At 41.0% G+C, this 20,530-nt stretch overlaps 1 protein-coding gene across 1 annotated transcript in view; it reads left to right on the top strand.

Annotated features, from left to right (window-relative positions):
* The first annotated feature begins 2,720 nt into the window (after positions 1 to 2,720).
* KLHL31 (kelch like family member 31) overlaps positions 2,721 to 20,530 on the top strand; it is a 114,241-nt gene continuing 96,431 nt past the window's right edge. The window contains exons 1-2 of the mRNA XM_038554328.1: positions 2,721 to 2,815; positions 16,377 to 16,453. The gene's annotated coding sequence lies outside the window, so the exon portion shown is untranslated. The remainder of the gene's footprint in view (positions 2,816 to 16,376; positions 16,454 to 20,530) is intronic.

The raw sequence follows: 20,530 nt of genomic DNA, 5'->3' as shown, positions 1-20,530 counted from the left end.
ACATGGGTTCAAATCCTAGCTGTGTGACCATGGATGATATACTTTACCTCTCTGAACCTTAGACTTCCAGTACAAATAAATTTGGGGGCTCTGAGTTAACCAAAGCTCATTAAGTTGTGTGTTTTAAAAAATGAAATCAAAGTCTGGCTTGTATGGTTGCTTGAAAATGAAAGGGAAATACATGTAAAACATCCAGGGTATGCCTGGCATGCAGCAGGTGCTCAACATTGGAGGATACTGACAGGGAAAGATAAAGGAGTTTGATTCGAGGAGGGGACTCTGAATGTCTTCGATCTTGATTAAAGTCAACTTGGACTTGATTGCATATAACTTCAATTTGAACAGTTCTCTGCACTGCAAAGTACACTTGCAGCCAAATCGCATGTTCATGTGAACAGGAGACTGTAGCCGGGCCACTGACCTTGAAACAAAGGCCAAGGTGACACTTGCCCTGCCCCTCTCAGATCTGCTTGCTCCCTTGTTTCCCTGTTTTGGTGACTGGGACCACCCCTGGAGTCATTCATGGCACTACCCACCCCTCTTTCACCCTCCCTGTCACTGCGACCAGATGATTCTATGTTAGGTTCTTCACGTCCCCTCTTATTGTCCATTCCCTGCAGCCACTGCCCTGGCTCTAGTCTCTCTTTCTTGTTCTTGGCTCCTAACTGCCCTCCTTTCTGTAAAGTCTTTCTCCTCTGTCAAAAGATAAACTGAGGCATATTAAACATGTTAAGAGTTTATTTGACCACACAGCATTTTGAATCAGGCAGTGCCATATCAGAAGTGGGTAGGAGTGTTCCCCCAACAGGAGCCAAGGGAGACTTTATTATAGAGAAAAGATAGAAGAAGGAAATTATTGATTGGCTAGAACCTAAAGCCTCTTTGGCCATTGGGGATTGGCTATCCTTAGCGTTTTTTTTTTTTAATTTTTTTTTTTATTTATTTATGATAGTCACAGAGAGAGAGAGAGAGAGAGAGAGAGAGGCAGAGACATAGGCAAAGGGAGAAGCAGACTCCATGCACCGGGAGCCCGATGTGGGATTCGATCCTGGGTCTCCAGGATCGTGCCCTGGGCCAAAGGCAGGCGCCAAACCGCTGCGCCACCCAGGGATCCCTACTTAGCGTTTTGATTTCATGACTTTGACATGTTTACAGGCTTAGATCTTGGTTTACTTATGTAGACCAGCCACAAGGCATTTAAGCCCACCTCAGTCTAAAAGACTCCTTGTCTGATTAATTTAACACCTCTAAGTTCCTTATACAGGACGTGGTAATTTTCCATGCAAAAACTGTTGTAAAAATAAGCTTGTATTAATTACTATGATGTACAGAATGGAGTTAAAGCTCTAGCCTATATTTAAGACTCAAAATCTGGGTCTTACTTAACTCTTCAACTTGTTTTCCCAGCCTCTTCCAAAAAATCGAGGCTCAAAGTTCTCTAAACTAGCCTGCATGTTCCTACCTTCCTGCCGTGCTCTCATGATTCCTGAGCATCCTATTTATCCACATGTTGCCTTATCTCATAAGGCTGGGCTGCTTTTCCTTTGCCTCCCTATAATGCTGCCATAGAACAATGAATCTAGCCTAGAGTGATTCCTTCCTTCCCTAAATCCTCAGCATGTACCCTCTATGACAAAAGTGCCCCATCTTCTTGGACTGTTAAGAGATGTCACACAAAAACGTGTTCCATATTGAAATAAATGGGGACTTCTAGCCTAACAGAAGATGCATGGATTATTATCATGGCAGGATCTTTAGTAGGCTTATATGCATGGACAACCTCCAAGGAAAGGACAGAATATGAGTGTTTCCCCAACTTAATGACCCCAAGACACTTTTCACAGAGCATCTTGTAGGACTAGTATCTCTTAGAAGAGTTTTCTGCATCATTCATGTGACTCTTAGCATGTGCCACCTTACATTTTCATCTTTGCATTTAATTTTGCCTTCCCTAAAGCATAAAAGAAACTTAAGGGGAAGAATAAAATCCTAGCCATATACACAGGAAATGCTTTATAAATGTATTGATATAGGATTCCTGGATGGCTCAGTCAGTTAAGTGTCTGCCTTCAGCTGAGGTCATGATCCTGGAGTCATGGGATCAAGCCCTGCATCGGGCTCCCTGATCAGCGAGGAGTCTGCTTCTCCTTCTGCCCCTCACCCTGCTTGTGCTCTCTCCTACTCTCTCTCTCACTTTCCCTCTCTATCTCAAATAAATAAATAAGATCTTTAAAAAATTTATATATAAAAACACAGTCTACCCCTGGATTTAAGGTCACCACAGCTGGTTGTGCAGATGGAGAGCACCACAACGTTAGGGGGCAACATTTGCCTGTATTACAGCATGAGTAGCACTTCCCAGAACAGTGAATGAACCCCCTGGGCACATACACCCAGAGGCTCCTGTCTTCCAGCCCCTGTGCCCAAGAGTGCTGTCCTGTTTTCTTTATGTCCCCTAGAACGTACTGATCTTCATATGCCCTTAAATGTTCCATTCATGCAAAACCATTAGTATCGTGTATTTCACTGAACATTTTATGGGAGAGATGGCAGAGGGAGTTAGCACCACACACACACCTGCAGTTAACTTTTAAAAAGTCACTCATTAGACATGTCTAATTTTCCAAAGACCCTAGTTAGCGCTGCCATGACTACAATTTTTCCCCTCTGTCCTTCCCCCTAGAGGCACACTGACTTTCCTCCTTTTTTTTTTTTTAACTTGGACTTCTCTGAACCACTGTGCCAGTGCCTAGAAAAAGGAAGCAAAAATGCTCAAGCCACCACAGAAAGTCTTTATTATGTCAAAGAACCACTGGTATGTGAGGGTTTTCAGGGATAAAGTGGGAATATCAGCAAAACAAATCAACATGAATAACATTTAATGAATCAATTATAAATATCTACACATAATCAATTGCCTCATCACAATGGGATAAGGTTTATACCATGGGATATAAGCGATTTCTGTGCTGAGCTGGTAAATACCACGGAGTCTGCAGGCCTGCCCTACCTGCCTGAAATCTTCAGCAGCTCATAGAATGCTACGAGGAGCATCTGTGTGCCCTGAGCAACTCCGGCAGAGGAAAAATGGGGTTGTGCTGCCAGAACCTTGGAAAGGGCATCACTAAAGCTTGTCCCTCGGGGTTAGTCTTCAGGCAAGTGCACTTGTACCTGAGGTCAACTAGGGGTTGGGAGGTGGGGGTCCACGTGAGGCAGGATCAGCAGATTTCCCAGTCCCAAGAGTCCAGAAAGCAGTCTTCTCTTACCTCCAGCTTCTTGTAACTGATCTTAAAGGCTCCTAACCTTCTGGGAGGACAAGGCCCCAGCATAAGAAAAACCTCTTCCTTTTACTGAAACCTGGCACAGCCGACCCACCCTTCAGCTCTGAACTACTGAGAGGCTGGGGTCTTTGGGCCAGTCTTTGAAGTAGTTCTCAGTTGAACCTTAGAGCTTTCAAAACAAGTGAAGGACTATCTGTTGATTTACACCCAACTGCATGAAGTTCAACATTTGTTTCTCTGATGAAGTTACTTAGTGCAAAATAGAAAAGTCTGGTAAAATGTACTTGTCTTGTTCTGATAAAGCCCTAAGCCAGTTAGTAGTGTAAATCTGGAGAAGTATTTTATTAAAAACCTTAGTTACCAACAAGTTACCTCTAGCTCCCATGCATACTCTCAGATGGCCCTCTCTGGCTCCCTTTCGTTGTGTCCACCTGCAGAGCAGGTAGCAGAGTCATGGCAAACCTGTCTAAAGAAGGAAGCAGTCATAGAATGACAAAGCTCTTTGACTCCCTTCCAAAGTGAGCCCATATGGATTGTTAACCTTAAAAAATAAAGCTGCCAGGGGCAGCTCAGTAGGTTAAGTGTCTCCCTACAACCCAGGTCATGATGCTGGGGTCCTGGGATGGAGCCCTGCATCAAGCTCTCTGTTCAGCTGGGAGTCTGCTTCTCCTTCTCCCTCCACCCTTCCCCCTGCTAATGCTTGCTCACTGGCTCTCTCTGTCTTCTCTCAAATAAATAAAATGTTTGTTTTTTTTTTAAATTTTAAAAAAATTTTAAAAACCTGCCAGTTACTTTACTGGCAAGAAAAAAAAAAAAAAAGGTATTTATTTGGGAAGAGCAGAGAACTGCAATCCAGAACAAAGAAGCTAAAGCACAACCATAGGCAAATCCATAGAACGAAGGAGAAAAAGGTTCTCTTACAGAGCAAAGGGGGATATTGGGAAGGCTGTTATAAACAAAATGTCCACTGGAGTAAACTGAGAGTTTGATGTACAGTGGCTTTTTATTGACCAAATTGTGACAGTCCCATTGACTGAGCTATTCCTGCTGAGAGAGGAGGAAAACTTTTCTTCCTCCCGCTGGGGTAGTAAAGTAAAAACACATGCAAAGCCTGACTCTTCCTATTGGATTTGCAGTTGACTATAAGTGATAGAGCGTGAGAGCTCCTCCTTCCAGCTTCCAGGCTCCATTCTATAGTTTGTTCATTTGTTTGTTTATTTATTTATTTGGGACACAGAGAGAGAGGCAGAAACATAGGCAGAGGGAAAAGGAGTCTCCCTGCGGGGAGCCTGCTGTGGGACCCGATTCCAGGACTCCGGGATCACACCCTGAGCCAAAGGCAATGTTCAACCACTGAGCCACCCAGGTGCCCCTACACTCCATTCTAAAGGAGATTTCCTTTTATTAATTTTCACAAGCTGTCTTGCAAGGTTAGACCTACTGACAGGAATATTTAGAAATCTCCGTTCAGGAGAGCAAGGCTCTTGTATGGGTTGTAGGGATTGGATGGGGGCCAGTGTGATGGGTGGTGAAAAATTTCACCCAAGGCAGAACAAAGGAGATAGAGGGAGCAGTGGACAAGACCTCAAAGGAGAGACTGTCCGCCGGGTTGGGGGAGGTGATGGGGGGGGTCGTTGGTTATAGGGCAGAGTAAGGGAATGTGGGGACATATAGACTTTTCCCTTTTTTGGTACTCTTAGGAAATGTTCCTGGTTATAAGTACCCCATTGGTTGGTTAGGGCCTAGGACTCAATGAACTTGTTTGCATCAGCTTGGTGGTAACTGTGGGCCCTTTGCCTTGCTCAGGGTTCTATTTCTCAAGCCTGTTGCCTAAAAGCACCCCTCACATCTTGGTGTTTGAATGCAATTTGCTGGCCCCTTTGGAATCCTGCAATTCCTTCCAAAGATGCTGGCTGTATCCTTAGGATGTGTTCTTCAGTGCCCTGGGTTCTAGTCACAGCTTCTCAATCCTGTATTTTTCTCTTGAGCTCTGTGGGTATCTGAAGGGCCAGCATTGCACATAAGACAGCCAAAGCGATAATGCTGTTAGTTACAAAAAGCATAAAATAATTTTTATTTCTGATTATGTAAGCAATGCTATCTAGAAGGTACATTTAGAAGGTATGGGAGTATTTTAAAATGTGTCTATATTTTTCATCACACTAAGGTAATTCAGCCTTTTCCCTCATGGAATTTGTGATTAAGATATAAGCGATTGGAAGAGGGACAGAAACTAGATTCAGGGAGAGATTCAGGACAGGGAAAGAATAGGGACTTGAGTAACTCCCACACCAGAGGAAATTTAGATCTTCTCCACTTAAAGTGCAGTCTTTAGACCAACAGCAGCAGCATCACTGCAAGCTTGTGGGAAATGTGGAAGCTCAGGCCAAATCCCAGATTTAAATCAGAATCTGCAATCTGACAAGGTTCCCAGGTGATTTGTCTGCTAAAGTTTGGGAAACACTGCTTTAGATGACTGAAAGCTGCAACTGCATTAGATCCTGAAAAACCTGCATTCATAAGGCCTAATGGTATGCATCCTGCTATATTCCCATGAATCCTGGTCCAAGTTCAAGAATGGAAGAGCTGGGACTCAGAGATCTGACTCCTTGATCAATCTGGGTAACTATAATAACTATAATATTGTTATTTCTAGTCCAGAAACACCCTACATTTTTCTATTTGTTTAAATCTTTTATTATATCTCAATAAAGTTTTATCACTTTTTTCATAAGGACCTATGATATTCTGATTTATAATAAGATATATTTGGTCTTGGTCCACTGTTCCTGACACAGAGCTCCTAAAACCTTTGGAATTTCTTAGTGATGAGAGCAAATAAGATTTCTTTTGTTAGGTTAATGAGGTAGCTTTTGGAGTGCACCTGAGGTGGAAGGCTGGTTCCCAGGAGAACCAATCATGTGATTATAGAGTTGGAATTTCCAGTCCCATTTCCCGCTGACTTCTGGGAGGGGAGAGGGAACTGGAAGTTGAATAATAACCAGTTACAAATGATTCAACAATCATACCTCTGTAATAAAACCTCTATAAAACCCCAAAAAGACAGGGTTCAGAGAGTTCCAGATCAGTGACTATTTGGAGGTGCTGGAAGGAGTGGTGTGTATAGAAAGGGGATGAAAGCTTTGTTCCCTTTCCTCATACTTCACTCAGTACATCTCTTCCATCTGGCTGTTCCTGAGTCATAGACACTTTTCTAAGAAACCAGTAATCTAGAAAGTAAAATGTTTTTCTGAGTTCTGTGAGCAGCTCTAGCAAATTAATTAAACCCAAGATTGGGGTTGTTGGAACCTTCAATCCATAGACAGCAGGTCAGAAGCCCAGGCTTTCAATTGGCATCTGAGGTTGTGGAGACAGTCTTAGGAGACTGAGTTCTAAACCTGTGAGACCTGATGCTATGTCCAGGTAGATCGTGTCAGAATTGTGATGAGTTGTACACCCAGCTGGTGTCCAGGGAACTGCTCTTTGTTGGGGTGGGGGGGGAGGAGGGTAACCCTGCCTCAACTTGGAAGTTGGGTCCAGAACCCATTTTTAAGATCCTATGTATTTTAATAGGAAATATTCATTATCTATTTACGACGCAGTTGTTAATTCTACTTTGAACTATTGTTCTTTGCACCATTTAAAGACTCTACTTACAATATCAAGTTTGTTACCCTAAATAACTAATTTCTTTTGATTTTGCTTGACTGTCAAGGTTGGCTTTTATCATAGAAAAAATTAAGTTAGGTCCTAGAAAAGGTTTCATTAAAAACTACTAGAAAATGGATTGAGTTGAAAGCTCAGAAGATCATTTCCTGTAGAAGGCTTACGGCTCAGGCAGATCAAATTTTCTATCATAATTTTGCTAATCACTTTTGGATGTTAGGAGCACAAATACAAGATGGTAGCTACTAGATCAGTGGTTCTGAAGCTCTGTTGCATATTGGGAATACCTGGAGAGCTTATCCAAATCCTGTGTTGCGTGCTTACCAATTAAATCAGCATCTGGTGGGAAGGGGACCAGGCATCTGTATATTTTAAAGATTACTAGGTGATTCTCATGTGCAGAAAAGTATAGGAACCAATGTACTAAGTGGTACATTCATTGTTACAGATATTGCCTTGCTTTTTGAAAGTTTATGTTACACCATACCACTTTGCTTTTACAAAAGACCTATCTTAATACCTGCTTTTGCTAACCAAAAGAAATCTGAAGAGAATTTTCACTTCTTTAAAAAAGATTTATTTGTTTATTAGAAAACACAAGAGTGCAAGAGAGTGGGGGCAGAGGGCAGGGGAGAATCTTAAACAGACTTGGTGCTGAGCACAGAGCCTGATGGGGAGCTTGAGCTCATGACCCTGAGATCATAACCTGAGTTCAAAACTGAGTTGGATGTTCAACCGACTGCACCACACAGGCACCTCAAAAATTTTCACTTTTACAGAAAAAAAAAAGCAAAAATAGTATTCAGAGGGTTTTTTTTTTGCAGTGAGCTCTCATAGAGGCAGTGCCCTGAGCCATCTCAGGGAAGTGTTTTGACCAACGCTTAGGTTTTCTTACTTCTTTCTTTGCACTGGGAATTTCCTTAGAGGCTTTTTATGTTAACTTTAAATAGATATATGATCTACGCTGACCACGAACTATAATAGAACAAGAGAACCATGCTGCATATTATTGCAAATAAAAATCATGCATATTATTGCAAATACCCTGACCTAGTCTAAAATAGATTGGGCAGTCTCTACAAGGGGAAAAAGGGTAAATCCACTTGCTTGAGCTCCACACTTAGGCAATTAGTTCTGTTATTGAGACATAAGGTAGGAAGGGGAAAACATACTGTCAAATGCACTATGAATATATGTGTCTGAGAGTAAGAGTGGAAAAGACTCCTAAATGAGGTTTGCACCCACAAAGGCAATTTGATTGTGACTGACAAAAAAAAAAAAATCTACAGTCTCCCTACTTGTGCTGATTTTAGTCACAGTCCATTTAACACTTAGTATTTGTGAATAGTAGTTTCATTTTTTTACTTCTGTTTTATTCTAACATATAAAGTGGATTCTATAGATCTATATGCCATAGAAGAAAATAATTGTGAATAAAAGAGTGAAGGAAATAAGCCAAATGACAAATAAGTGGAAAGTGATAAAATGGAGTAGTCAAAAATTGTACACACTAAGTTCTATGTATTTGAGGTATGAAAGCTGCTAATTACTAAGACAGAGGGCTACTAGTTGGACTCTAAAATTTATTGCATCAAAACAGAGTATTCACAATTTCCTAAAATTAATAGTTAATTATTCCTGTAACTGAGACTAGAGAAAAAAATACCTCTTGAATTGACCTTGTACAAAATTGAAAAAAAAAATCTTTATATATATAAAGATATATATCTTTTATATATATAAAAAAATCTCTATATATCCAAGAGGTTCATAGGATTATGGCATCCAGTCATTGAGATATAAATTTAAAGGAAGGGCAGACTGAATACAGGTTTGTTTATCCACTGCAAATGGCTATCTGAGCTTCCAAAACACTTTCCCTCCTGACCCTGACTCCTTTGGGACAGATTTTTGTGCACTTTAGTGAGGAGACATCTATTGGCCTATCATGCAGCCAGCCCATAGTGAAGGCATTGGGTATAAGGAGGCCACATGATGTGATGAGCACTGGGTGTTAACACACAACTGATGAATTATTGAAAACTGCATCTGAAACTAATGATGTTGGCTAACTGAATTAAAATTTTAAAAAAAGAACTACACACAACCTTGTGTTACTTCTAACAAAATTTTCTGAAAGTCAATAAAAATGTAGAAAAGATTGGCAACAGAATAACTCTCAGCTCCCTGACCACTCCTTGGGTAGAACCTCAGTCTAAGAAACCCACATTGGCAACTTTGCAAGACAGAAAATGTCTAATAAACTAATAGAATTTTAATTTATGGGAGAGGAAAGGGTGTAATTTGTTTTAAAAGAAGTTCCACCAGAGAGGCCTCACTTATAGTGCCAATAGGATATAATATGGACAAGGATTAGAGTAGGCCATCTTTGATCCAATCTGCTGGTGGGGAATCTCTCTACGGTGCATTGAGGTGGAAGTGGGATCTTGGTTTTGGTTTTAAATTAACAATGTTTCCCAGAATTCGTTAGAATGTCACTTTTATTTTTGCAACCTTTACATACCATTTGTACTATTATTAATATTTTTCTTGAAATTGACTTTAAACTTTATTCATTCTAAGGAAAAATATTTGTGATTTCATGCTTGTGAAAGATATTTTTTTTTCTAACCCACATTAAAGTAAATACAAAGTATTTAAAAATGTCTCCACCAACCGCCTCAAGCTGTCTCTCACATCCCACACTATAGAAATCACAATTTACAGAATATGAAATCCCTCTGGAAGCAGGGTAGCATAGTGGTTTAAAACCATAGACTCTGGAAACAGACTTCCAGGGTTCAAATTCAAGCTCTGTTTCTTAGTAGCTTTGGGACATTGAGCAAGTCACTTGATATTTCTGTGTCTCAGTATCCTCCTCGGCAAAATGAGTGATATTGCTAATACTGCTTCTTTTATTTATTTAGAGAAAGAGTGTGAGCAGGGGCGTAGCAGAGGGAGAGGAAGAGAATCCTCAAGCTGTCTCCTCTCTGAGGGCAGAGAATGACATGGAGCACCACCCAGGGCCCGATCCCAACACCCTGAGATCATGACCTGAGCCAAAATCAAAAGTCAGATGCCCCGTATTGTTAGTACTTCTGACCTGAGACTAGTGTAAAAACTAAATGAGTTAATACATACAAAGTACTTCTAACAGGGCTTGGTGCATAGTAAGTGCTATATGCCTATTTACACAGCTATGCCTATTTAAATAGCTTTTGTTATCCAGACTGGTGACTTGTAAAACTAGGAGAAAGTGAGTTTCAGGGATAGTGCCAAGAACTGATTCTTTCCCATGTCTTACACAATCCATCCCTCAGATGATTTGTGTTAGTAGTTTACCTTTTATATCGAATCTGATAGACAAATTCATGTCTTCATCTATGGATCTCTTACACCTAAATTTTCTGAGTTAATAAAACATAATGAGATTTAAAATTGTAATTTGGGAAAACTGTTTGTTATTTAGTGATGAATGGTGGATGTAAAGGGAAATGGGGTAGGGAGGTGCCAAAGAAGGACAGAAAGAAAGGATGGAGGTGGGAGGGAAAAGTGGGCCTGAGAACTTTGAGAAAATCTGGTCATCGGCTTCAAAAAACTGGGTTAAGATAAAATGTGAAAGTGGCCACGAGTGAATGATAGGAAGAGTGAGTTTTATTTTCTTCTTTCTGCTCTTCAATTTCACTAAGTCTTCTATAATGAATGGATATTGCTTTTATAATGAGGAAAAAAATGGAAAAGTGTTTTTTAAATTAATCAAATGTGTGAAAACTCCACATAACAAAGTTGTTCAGGGAGTCAGGAATTCAAATTCATAATAATCGAATATACAGAGAGTAAGAAGCTATGGCAGGGTAAAAATTTTATGCTCATTTGCCGTAAAAGACCACCAAGAATTTGAAATGCATAATTCAGTAAGAGTATTAGCATCAAAACAGCTTTCTCACAGTTCTCTGGTTTGGGAGTTAACTTTGCTTGGAAAGTAGATTTTTGTCACATGGAAAGAGCTAAAGGATTGGGAGGCTGGTGGCAGAGCCCACAAGTCCTCAGAAGCCCATTTTCTAGCACCTCAGTGTGAGCTCTGGCCAGCAATGTTTCATTTCCTAGGGAGATCTTTCATGTGGATCGACCCGAGGGCCTGGGGCCAGTGAGGACCTGCATGTGTGAACATAGGTGCCATGCGCTGTGCCCTGACTTTGAGAAGTAGGTCCTCCCCAACTTTCAAAGTTGTCATATCCTAAAATGTGGTATTTTTCTGAACCTCCAAACCTATATTTCCATATAAACTATGTTATGATTATTTAGTAGGATTCCATGTTCCAGTTGGGTTTTCAAAGATATTTTGCATTCCTTTTTCTCATTTAAATCTGGTACAGACTCAATTTCTTTTTTTTCTTTATCTCAGCTTCAAAAGGAGAAAGACTGAAATCTATCAGTTTCTGAGAGGATATATAGTAAAATCTCCCAATATGCCTTAGGGTTTGCCATTCTCTCCCTGTGACATCTATTTTTTTCTTCACAAATCTATTTCATGTCTGTGGCGAGGTAGGTGTATGTTTGTTAGAGTTTCTTAGATTCTTTCTTTTTTTGTTTGTTTGTTTAAGCAAGCTCCAGGCCCACGGGGGGGGGGGGGGGGGGGGGGGGGGGGCTAGAACTCGTGACCCTGAGATCAAGAGTTGCATGCTCTACTGACTGAGCCAGCCAGCGCTCCCTATTGGATTATTCCTATTATGACATGACATGCCTCTTCCTGAAGGGTTGATGTTTTACTTAGGAAGTGAGAGCCCAGGGCAGTGCAGGTGAGGAAGAAAGGAAGTGAGATAAGGAAAAATGCAAGGCCATGTAAAGCAATGAGTGACCCCACCGACCAGTACTTCCCACATACCTCAGAAAGCCCAGCACTTTCACCATTTGCCAGTAGGACTTTCTCCACCAGGATTACAAGAAGAGTAAGGATGCGGCTCCCTCTTCTTTCCCACTTACCCTTGATTGAGTATGATCCCACTGGGACCTGATTTCTCCATATTTCAGTGTTGTCATTGGCCCTTCAGAAGAAGCTCCCAGGAAGCCAGCCTCAATGTCCTGAAACATGGCTTCCTACCCAAGTCTAGAGTGAAGTGGAGTGTAGGCAGATGAGGCATTTGAGAGACTCTGAGAAGGTAAACAAGGTTTCTGTCTGGTACGTCTTTGATAACAAATGTTCTCATGTAATAATTATATCTTGAGGTCAATTCAATAAAAGTAGACATTCCCCCCCCAAAAGACTGACAAACTCAAAATCAATTCAGTAAAAATGTGTTGAGTACTTAGCATGTACAAGTCACTGTGCTAGGTACCCTGAGGGGAAAATGATGTGCCAGACCAATTCAGGGCCTCCTGGCAGATGAGCAATCTCTGGAAGAAAGATATTGTGCTCATACAGACCTAGATTCGAATTTCTGCTCTGCTCCTCAGTGCTTTGTGAATTTGAATAAAATATTTAACTTTCTAAGGCTTGGTTTCCTGAGGAGAATAACAGTTGTTGGCTTACAGGTTTGTTCTAAGACTGAAATGAAATAACAGTGTTCAAGTATTTGATCACTATTAAGTGTTATTTCCCTCTCAGGGGCTTAACCCAAGGGGTCAATTCAGATAACTATAAAAACATCCATTATATAGGCAAAGGTTGAACAAAGGACCTTGAAGCACAGAGAAAGGAGAGGAGAATTTAGAAGCTCCGGGAAGGCTTCCAGGTCTTCAGGAAAAGAGAAAGAGAATCCCTTCTCCTTTCCCCATGCATGGTTATCCCTTGGCAAATGTTCCGTTTTGGCAAAGTTGGTCTTTGACACCCTACTTTTCTTGTATACCTGTCTCCTGTGTCGTGTTTCCTCTGTCCTGTAGCTTTCTAGGTGGCGTGTAGCCCATCCACATTGCCTGACGGGGAGGAGCAGGCAGTGTGGGCCGTGCTCCCCCAACCCAACTCCCTTGCTTGGGAGATACTGCTGCTATTTGTTCAAAAGCAAAGGGATTACACTCACCCTAACCAAGTTGAGTGACTGGTGGTGGCCTTTACTCTCCTGATGTTTTGCACTTCTTCCTCATTGAAGCTCATTTCACAGACAAGTCTAATCAGAATCACTGCCATGAGAGTCTACCCATTGAGACAGCTCTGTTGGCTTTTCAGGATCTTCCTTTAACCACTTGTAGATCCATGGGCTCTCTGGAAGCTGCCAGGTTTTCCATGGAAGCTTTCCTGGAGACATTCTGCCAGCTGAGCATCAGTGCTACCTTGTAGGTAGCAGGTGTTTACCAGTTAAGGGCTATTTGTTCACAAACCATAGAGGAGCTAGGTTTCCATACTGCTCCTCTACAGTTTTCAATCATGAAATGTCCTCTCATGAAAATCCTCTCTCAGAATTCTTCCTTTTTTTCCTTAGCATATATTCCATGTATTAAATACCCCATTCTCGTATCAATTTTTTGGTTAAGGAGAGGCCTAAAGAGCAGCAAGGCTCTTAATTTACTGTTTGAAAAATCCTATTGTTCACATAAGAAACATGTGAAAACAAACTCCTTATTTGATCAGATAAAAGGGGTGAGGCTTATCAAGAATTATGACACACACTTCTCCTTCACTTAGTCATTTCTCCTATGCTCCCAGTTAGCCTGGGTATTTCTCTACAGTGAGCCCAATATGAAATGGCTCCTATCTTAACATCTATTCTTCTCACTTGATATTTCAAGAAATCTGCTAGGGAGTGAGAAGACTGGCTTTGTAAACCTTAGGAGGTACTTTTTTTTATAATAAATTTATTTTTTATTGGTGTTCAATTTGCCAACATACAGAATAACACCCAGTGCTCATCCCGTCAAGTGCCCCCCTCAATGCCCGTCACCCACTCACCCCCACCCCCCACCCTCCTCCCCTTCCACCACCCCTAGTTCGTTTCCCAGAGTTAGGAGTCTTTATGTTCTGTCTCCCTTTCTGATCTTTCCCACACACTTCTTCTCCCTTCCCCTATATTCCCCTTCACCATTATTTATATTCCCCACATGAATGAGAACATATAATGTTTGTCCTTCTCTGATTGACTTATTTCACTCAGCATAATACCCTCCAGTTCCATCCACGTTAAAGCAAATGGTGGGTATTTGTCATTTCTAATGGCTGAGGAATATTCCATTGTATACATAAACCACATCTTCTTTATCCATTCATCTTTCGTTGGACACCGAGGCTCCTTCCACAGTTTGGCTATTGTGAACATTGCTGCTAGAAACATCGGGGTGCAGGTGTCCCGGCGTTTCATTGCATCTGTATCTTTGGGCTAAATCCCCAACAGTGCAATAGCTGGATCGTAGGGCAGGTCTAACCTTAGGAGGTACTTTGAATTTAACTTAGCAAAGTCTACAAGAAATGCTATAGCTCATTGCTAAATTATCCTCCCACCCTGCTTTGTGGTGGTGGTGGCAGATATAGGAGTAGAGGCAATGTGCCATAGGGGAAGAGCACTGGATTGACACTGAACCAGGTATTTGCTGAACCACTTAGTAGCTGTATGATATGACCAAATCACTCAATCTTGTGGGGCCTCCTTTACTCACATTTAAAATGTCAGTGACAGGGCACCTTGGGTGGCTCAGTCAGTTAAGTGTCTGACTCCTGATTTCAGCTCAGGTCATGATCTCAGGGTTGTGAGATCACACCCTGCATTGGTTTCCATGCTGGATGTGGAGCCTGCTTAAGATTCCCTTTCTCCCTCCCTCTCCCTTTGCCCTTCTTCCATCCACTCTCTTTCTCTCAAAAAATAAATAATAAACACATAAATAAAATGAAATGCTAGTGACATAAAAAATAGTAATAAAATAAAATAAAATTGTCAGCAACAAGCCATACTCATGAGACCAAAAATAAATGAGATCATTTGACTCATACAGCATTTGAATACCTGTGTGCCAGACACTGTGCTAAGTGCTGGGGATATAGATTTGAGCAAGATAAAATTCCCACTCTCAAACAATGCAGAATCGAGTAGGAAAGCCAAATGTGTAAATAGGTATACCCAGTGTTGTAGATGTATATTCCACGATGTGGTTCACAAGATGGAAGATTATATCAGACACACATAGGGAGCTTTTCAAATTACACACAGCCACCCCCAGGGGAAAAGTGCTACACTGTCAGTAATTCTCACTTCTTTAGAACCGCTAGGACACCTATTTAGCAATGGAAGGCATGCAGTTCAAGTCAAGTCCCTGACATTTTCCATGTAACCCTTTCCTGTCCCAAATCTCTAGAACCTCTTCTGTTTGCAGTATCCTCAGGCATAAAAAAGTCACCACCTAACCTTCAACTTCTCCTTGCTTGCTAATGACTCTTAAATCTGCTAACGACTCTTAAATCTTCTGGATGATCCATGGGTTCCTCATTTGCAATAAAAGTGACACTTAACTCCAGGCCTTCTACCTTCTTCTAGTGGGCTTATTCCTCTTGTATCCCCCACTGTCCTGAAGGACAAACAGTTCGTCCAAGCTAACTACCTTGGAGCCATCCTAGACTCCTTCCATCTTTGCATCATTTTTAGTCAGCCACCAAATCCTATACATGCTATCTCTGAAATGCATGATGTGTATCCCCAACTCTCTATTCCCACTGCCCTGACTCTAAAGCCTGAAATAATCTATAATCATTTTTTTCTGCACTATCACAATGACCTTCTTGTCTACTTTAGAACGTTATTCTCTCTAAACTGTAATGTTTCTTTCCCACAGGTAAATCTGGTGATGCCACCCCCAGCTAAAATTCATCCAATGATTTTTTTCCCTCCTTCCTCTTAACCCCAACACCCACAATTGTATTTTAATCATTTTTGCTGCTTGATCAATTCTGGGACGGGATGGGGGACTGGTATGTGCTGGGGAAGGGAGATAAAGAAGTGAAGAATTATAGAAGAGATCATCTTGCATTGAAGTCATTTATAGTCTCATTTGGAAGGCATTGGAAGAGTCAAATAGCATTAAGTTTATTCAATGATCACTTACTGAATATCGACGATGTGTTAGGCACCAAGCCCGCTGCTTAGCTGTAGTGATTAAAATGTATGGTCCCTTGAGCACTTGAGCGGCAAAAATTGCAACGTAAAAAGTTTTGCACCATTACTTTTGTATAAAGTACTACCAGAGCATGGAGCTGGAGTTGTGACTTGAAAGTGGAGGCGGAAGCTGCCAGACTATGGTGGTCTGCATGGGAAGATAAGGAAGCCAGAAGTTACTGTGATAGGAAGCCTGGTATTAGGGAAATAGAAAGCTATTCATTGCCACAGGAGGGCAGGGTGCTCAGGGGAGGATGATCAAGGGGGCATGAGAGCCAAGGATTAGTCTGAAGCATGTGTTCTTATATTCACTTACTCATTCATATGTTCATCAACAAATATTTAACATCCTTTCCAGGGTTTCCTACTAGTGTCGGCCCCAGAGAGCTATGGCTGTGTCCTGGCTTAAGTCAAGAACCTGAGAGTCCCCTGCGAGTAGGTAAAAATTTGAAGTGAAATCACCATTGGTATGTTGCTTCCCTCTCCACAGCCTCCTCTCTGTCTCCAAAAGAAGTCTTTAAACCCTTAAATATTTCTTTCTACTATTCCAGCCACAGACAGACTAGAGGTGACATCCTTGAAATGAATTAGAATGAAAGAAAACAAAACCATTTAAAGAGTAAGGGTTTTAACAGTTGCACAGAAACCCCTTCACTACTATAAATATTTAGCACAGGAAGGCACATGGTTAAGTCCACACCAGGCCACAGCCAGTGTGTAGTTTTCATGTTTTTTTTTTTAAGGACTTATTTATTTATTCATGAAGAGAGAGGCAGAGACACAGGCAGAGGGAGAAGCAGGCTCCGTGCAGGAAGCCCAATGTGGGACTCGATCCTGGGTCTCCAGGATCACACCCCAGGCTGCAGGCGGCGCTAGACCGCTGAGCCACCGGGGCTGCCCAGTTTTCATGTTTAAACTCTCCGTGTTCACTCATTACTCCCGTACTGGAAGTCTTTTCCTTTGTTGCTTGTGAGTTTCTCCTATTAAATAAGCCTCTCTGTTGGAAGAATGCTTATGGCAATGACTATAATTACAACCCCAGGCTGAGCTGGAAAATGCAGTGTGATGTGACAGCTTTTGTGATAGGAGGGGTAGAGAAAGAATGAAAGCTTATAATTTTCTTTGAGGTATCTTGAAATCTGACAGTAGCCCTGCCCTTATGATGTAAATGTTCAGTGACCTGGAGACTTAGGACAGAATAAGCCAGATAGACATGCCAAGTCCCTGCTACATGGTCTACTGGTCAAGCAAGAAAGACACCACACAGTGATGAATGCTCTACGACCTCTTTAAAGGGAATGTTCTAGATCAGTTGTTCCCCCCTATTTTGGAATAATGTCGAAACTTTTTGTCATACGAAATGAGATTTTCTTAATACATTATTTGAGAAAATACATGATGATACAAGCAACTACACATTTGTCATTACTTTGAAATAAATGTGTTTCATGAATCTCACTAGCACTTACAGATACCTGAAAAACAGAACATGTATGTTTAGAAAAAAAGGATTTATTCCATCTACTAACTAAGCTTGGCCCCTTATGTATTTGATGACATTTGCAGCAGTCCAGAAATCTGTGATTTCCTCCTCCCCCTCACTGCCCCTACTTCAAGGTCACAGACTTGCAATAGTGTGTTCCTAACACTCATGACTTTATTTGTTTAATTGTATCTTGTCATAATAACAAAAAGCATAGAGGCCTACTATATTTTGGCTATCATGTTAGGGATCATAGATACAAAGTCAAATCCTACTCAGTACCTGCCCTTGAGGAGCTTAAATCCATCTGGGAGACAGATATATAAATCTGTAACAGTACCACAGGCACAAAAGAGGATGTGGTTGGTCAATTGTACTCATGGGAATTATTAGAAAAGCTTTCATAGAGGAGATATATCCGTCAGCTATTGCCACAATAATGCTGCACAACAAATTAAAGACACAATGACTTAATAACTCTGAGGCTTATGGTCTGCAAGATGATGGCCAATTCCCTGGGCTGTGCTTGATTCCATGCTTTGGGCCCCATTCTTGAAGCTGTAGGTCTGCTCTACATGATTCTCATCCTCCTCAGACCAGATGTTCTCATAGCATGTCACTAACGAGCAAGAGGGCCAGTCTGTGAAAACATTGCTCCAGTCTCTGCTCTTGCTGCAGTCATTAAAATTCCATTGGCCAGAGCAAGTAACCTGGCCAAGCCCGAAGTCAAGGAGTAGGGAAGTATCCTCTACCTTTCTATAATATGGATATGGATCCTACTACAGGAAAATGAAGAACTGGGATCAAAAGTAAACTTACCATAGGAGAGAAACCTTTGATCTACATTCTGAGAGATGATTATCAGTTTATCAGGTGGACCTAAAATTCTGAAATACAAATCAGGAGAAATAGAGGAACACTATTGCACAGTATTTGGCCTGAAAGAAATGTTATCATGGATAGAAGCTGAGGCTTTTCTAGTGGATCTCTGCTTGGTGTCTCACATGGAATACACTGGGGCAATTAGTGAGTAGAGATGAGCACTGCCTATGCATGCAGAGCTAGATAGATCTAGAAAATATTTAATGAAAGACATCATCCTGCTGGTCCTAAACCCAGACCAACCATGAAAGGGCAGTGTCTCTGTTTTTTAACCCAATGTCTCTCATTGCATGACCATGAAATCAAAAAGAAGAAAAGCAGGACTCACATTCTCATAGCCTTCTGTAGTAATCCATTCTTCATGCTGTTGTCTTCAGAGTATTGAGGCTGTGGTTTGTACTGGTTTCCTATTGCTACTATAAACAAATTATTGCAAATGTCATAGTTTAAAAACAACACACATTTATTATTATTTGCTGGTTCTGAAATAGGTTTTATAGGCTAAAGTCAGGCTGTTGGCATGGCTGCATTCCTTCTGGAGACTCCAGGAAAGAATCTCTTTCCTTGCCTTTGCCAGCTTCTAGAAAGCTAGAAGCATAGCATCTTCAAAACTTTCTCTGATCTAAACGTCTTCATCACTCTTGAAGATATTGGGCCCACCTCATGATGATGATATTGGGCCCACCTACTTAATCTAGGATGATCTCTTGATTTTAGGACTAGCTGGTTAGCAACCTTCACTCCACCTACAACTTTAATTCCTCCTTGTCATGCAACATCGGCAGGTGGATGAGTTTGAAAGGCTATTATTCTGCTTCCCACATGGTTCAGGGGAGAGGGGGTGATGAACAATGCCTCACATTGGTATTATGCTTTATGACATACCAAGACTTTCATATTTTTATGCTCTCACTTTTGAATCAGCAGAATAGAAAGCAGAGAACCATTTTGTAAGTGGAATAAATTGTAGCCCAGATACATTAAATGGCAACACAGGATAGCATAATAGTTACTCACTGCTTGTTCAATTACCTCTAAGTCCTCTGAGTGTATCTGAATTGGCCCCTGTCTTCCTCTCTTGCAATTATTTGTTACATGTCTGTCTCACCACCTCAAGGCAGACTTGGAGTCATTTAACACTCTGTGCCTTAGCAGTTACGGATGGCAGACAAAAAGAGCATTCGTTAGATACTTATTGTGTCCATCATGTGCCAGGGACTCTTTTTGTGATTTGAAAGAGTAAACATGGACTCAAGGTCACACAGCTCTCAGCACGGAACAAGGCTGGAATTCACATGGAGATTTGCATGACTCCAAAGCCAGCATTCTTTCCCTGCTTCTTATGAGCCAGAAGTCTCTCAACTGAGTTTTGAAGAAGAGACAGTGTGGACTACCTAGATTTAAATGTCTAAAATCAAGACTTCTAGACGCATGGCTAGAAAGTGCAGAAACTGAGAATAAGCATTTAGAAACTTTAGAAGCAAAAAAAAAAAAAAAAAATAGAAACTTTAGAAGCAAATCACCTGAGTACTTTGATGTCTACTGAACTAGTAACCAAAAAAAAAAAAAAAAAAAAATCAGGTTTGTATTTTATTAGTTTTTAAGGTTCGTTTGTTTTATGTTTTTACTGTATTTTACAAAAATATGGATCCTCAACAGGTTGGAATTTTAATACTTGGTTTTTCAGAGAGTTTTAGGATCTTGATACCTACCTATAAGAGATGTGTGGCTTGTCAAATAGGTGCATTTTTAGCTCTATAAAGTGTTGACAAATTGCACTCCAGAATGGTCAAACCAATTTCCAGTCTCACCTGCAGTATATGAGAGTTTCCTTTTTTTCTCAGTTGTGTTGTCAGAGTTAAAATCTTTGCCAATGTGGTATCTGTGGAAAAATAGTTCATCTTCGCTATAACATTTATCTGATTAATAGTGAGGTTGGACATCTACATGTTTGTTAGGTTCCCATTCGGATGACTCTAATAAGGTAGATTTTCTCAGTTTACAATTGTGAGGAAAAGATGCCTATAACAAGCCACCTGTGGGAGGTAAAATATTGTAACAGGTATAACTGGTTTTGCCTAGGGAAAGCCTAGAATAGCTAGTTTTGACTTGATGAAGGACAGGAAAAGCTCGTTGTAGCAAATTAA

This window comes from Canis lupus, chromosome 12, assembly GCF_011100685.1.
Source record: "Canis lupus familiaris isolate Mischka breed German Shepherd chromosome 12, alternate assembly UU_Cfam_GSD_1.0, whole genome shotgun sequence".
In the NCBI taxonomy this organism is placed as follows: domain Eukaryota; kingdom Metazoa; phylum Chordata; class Mammalia; order Carnivora; family Canidae; genus Canis; species Canis lupus.
Note: the sequence above shows the minus strand (reverse complement) of the source record. Positions and strands in the feature narration are given on the sequence as shown.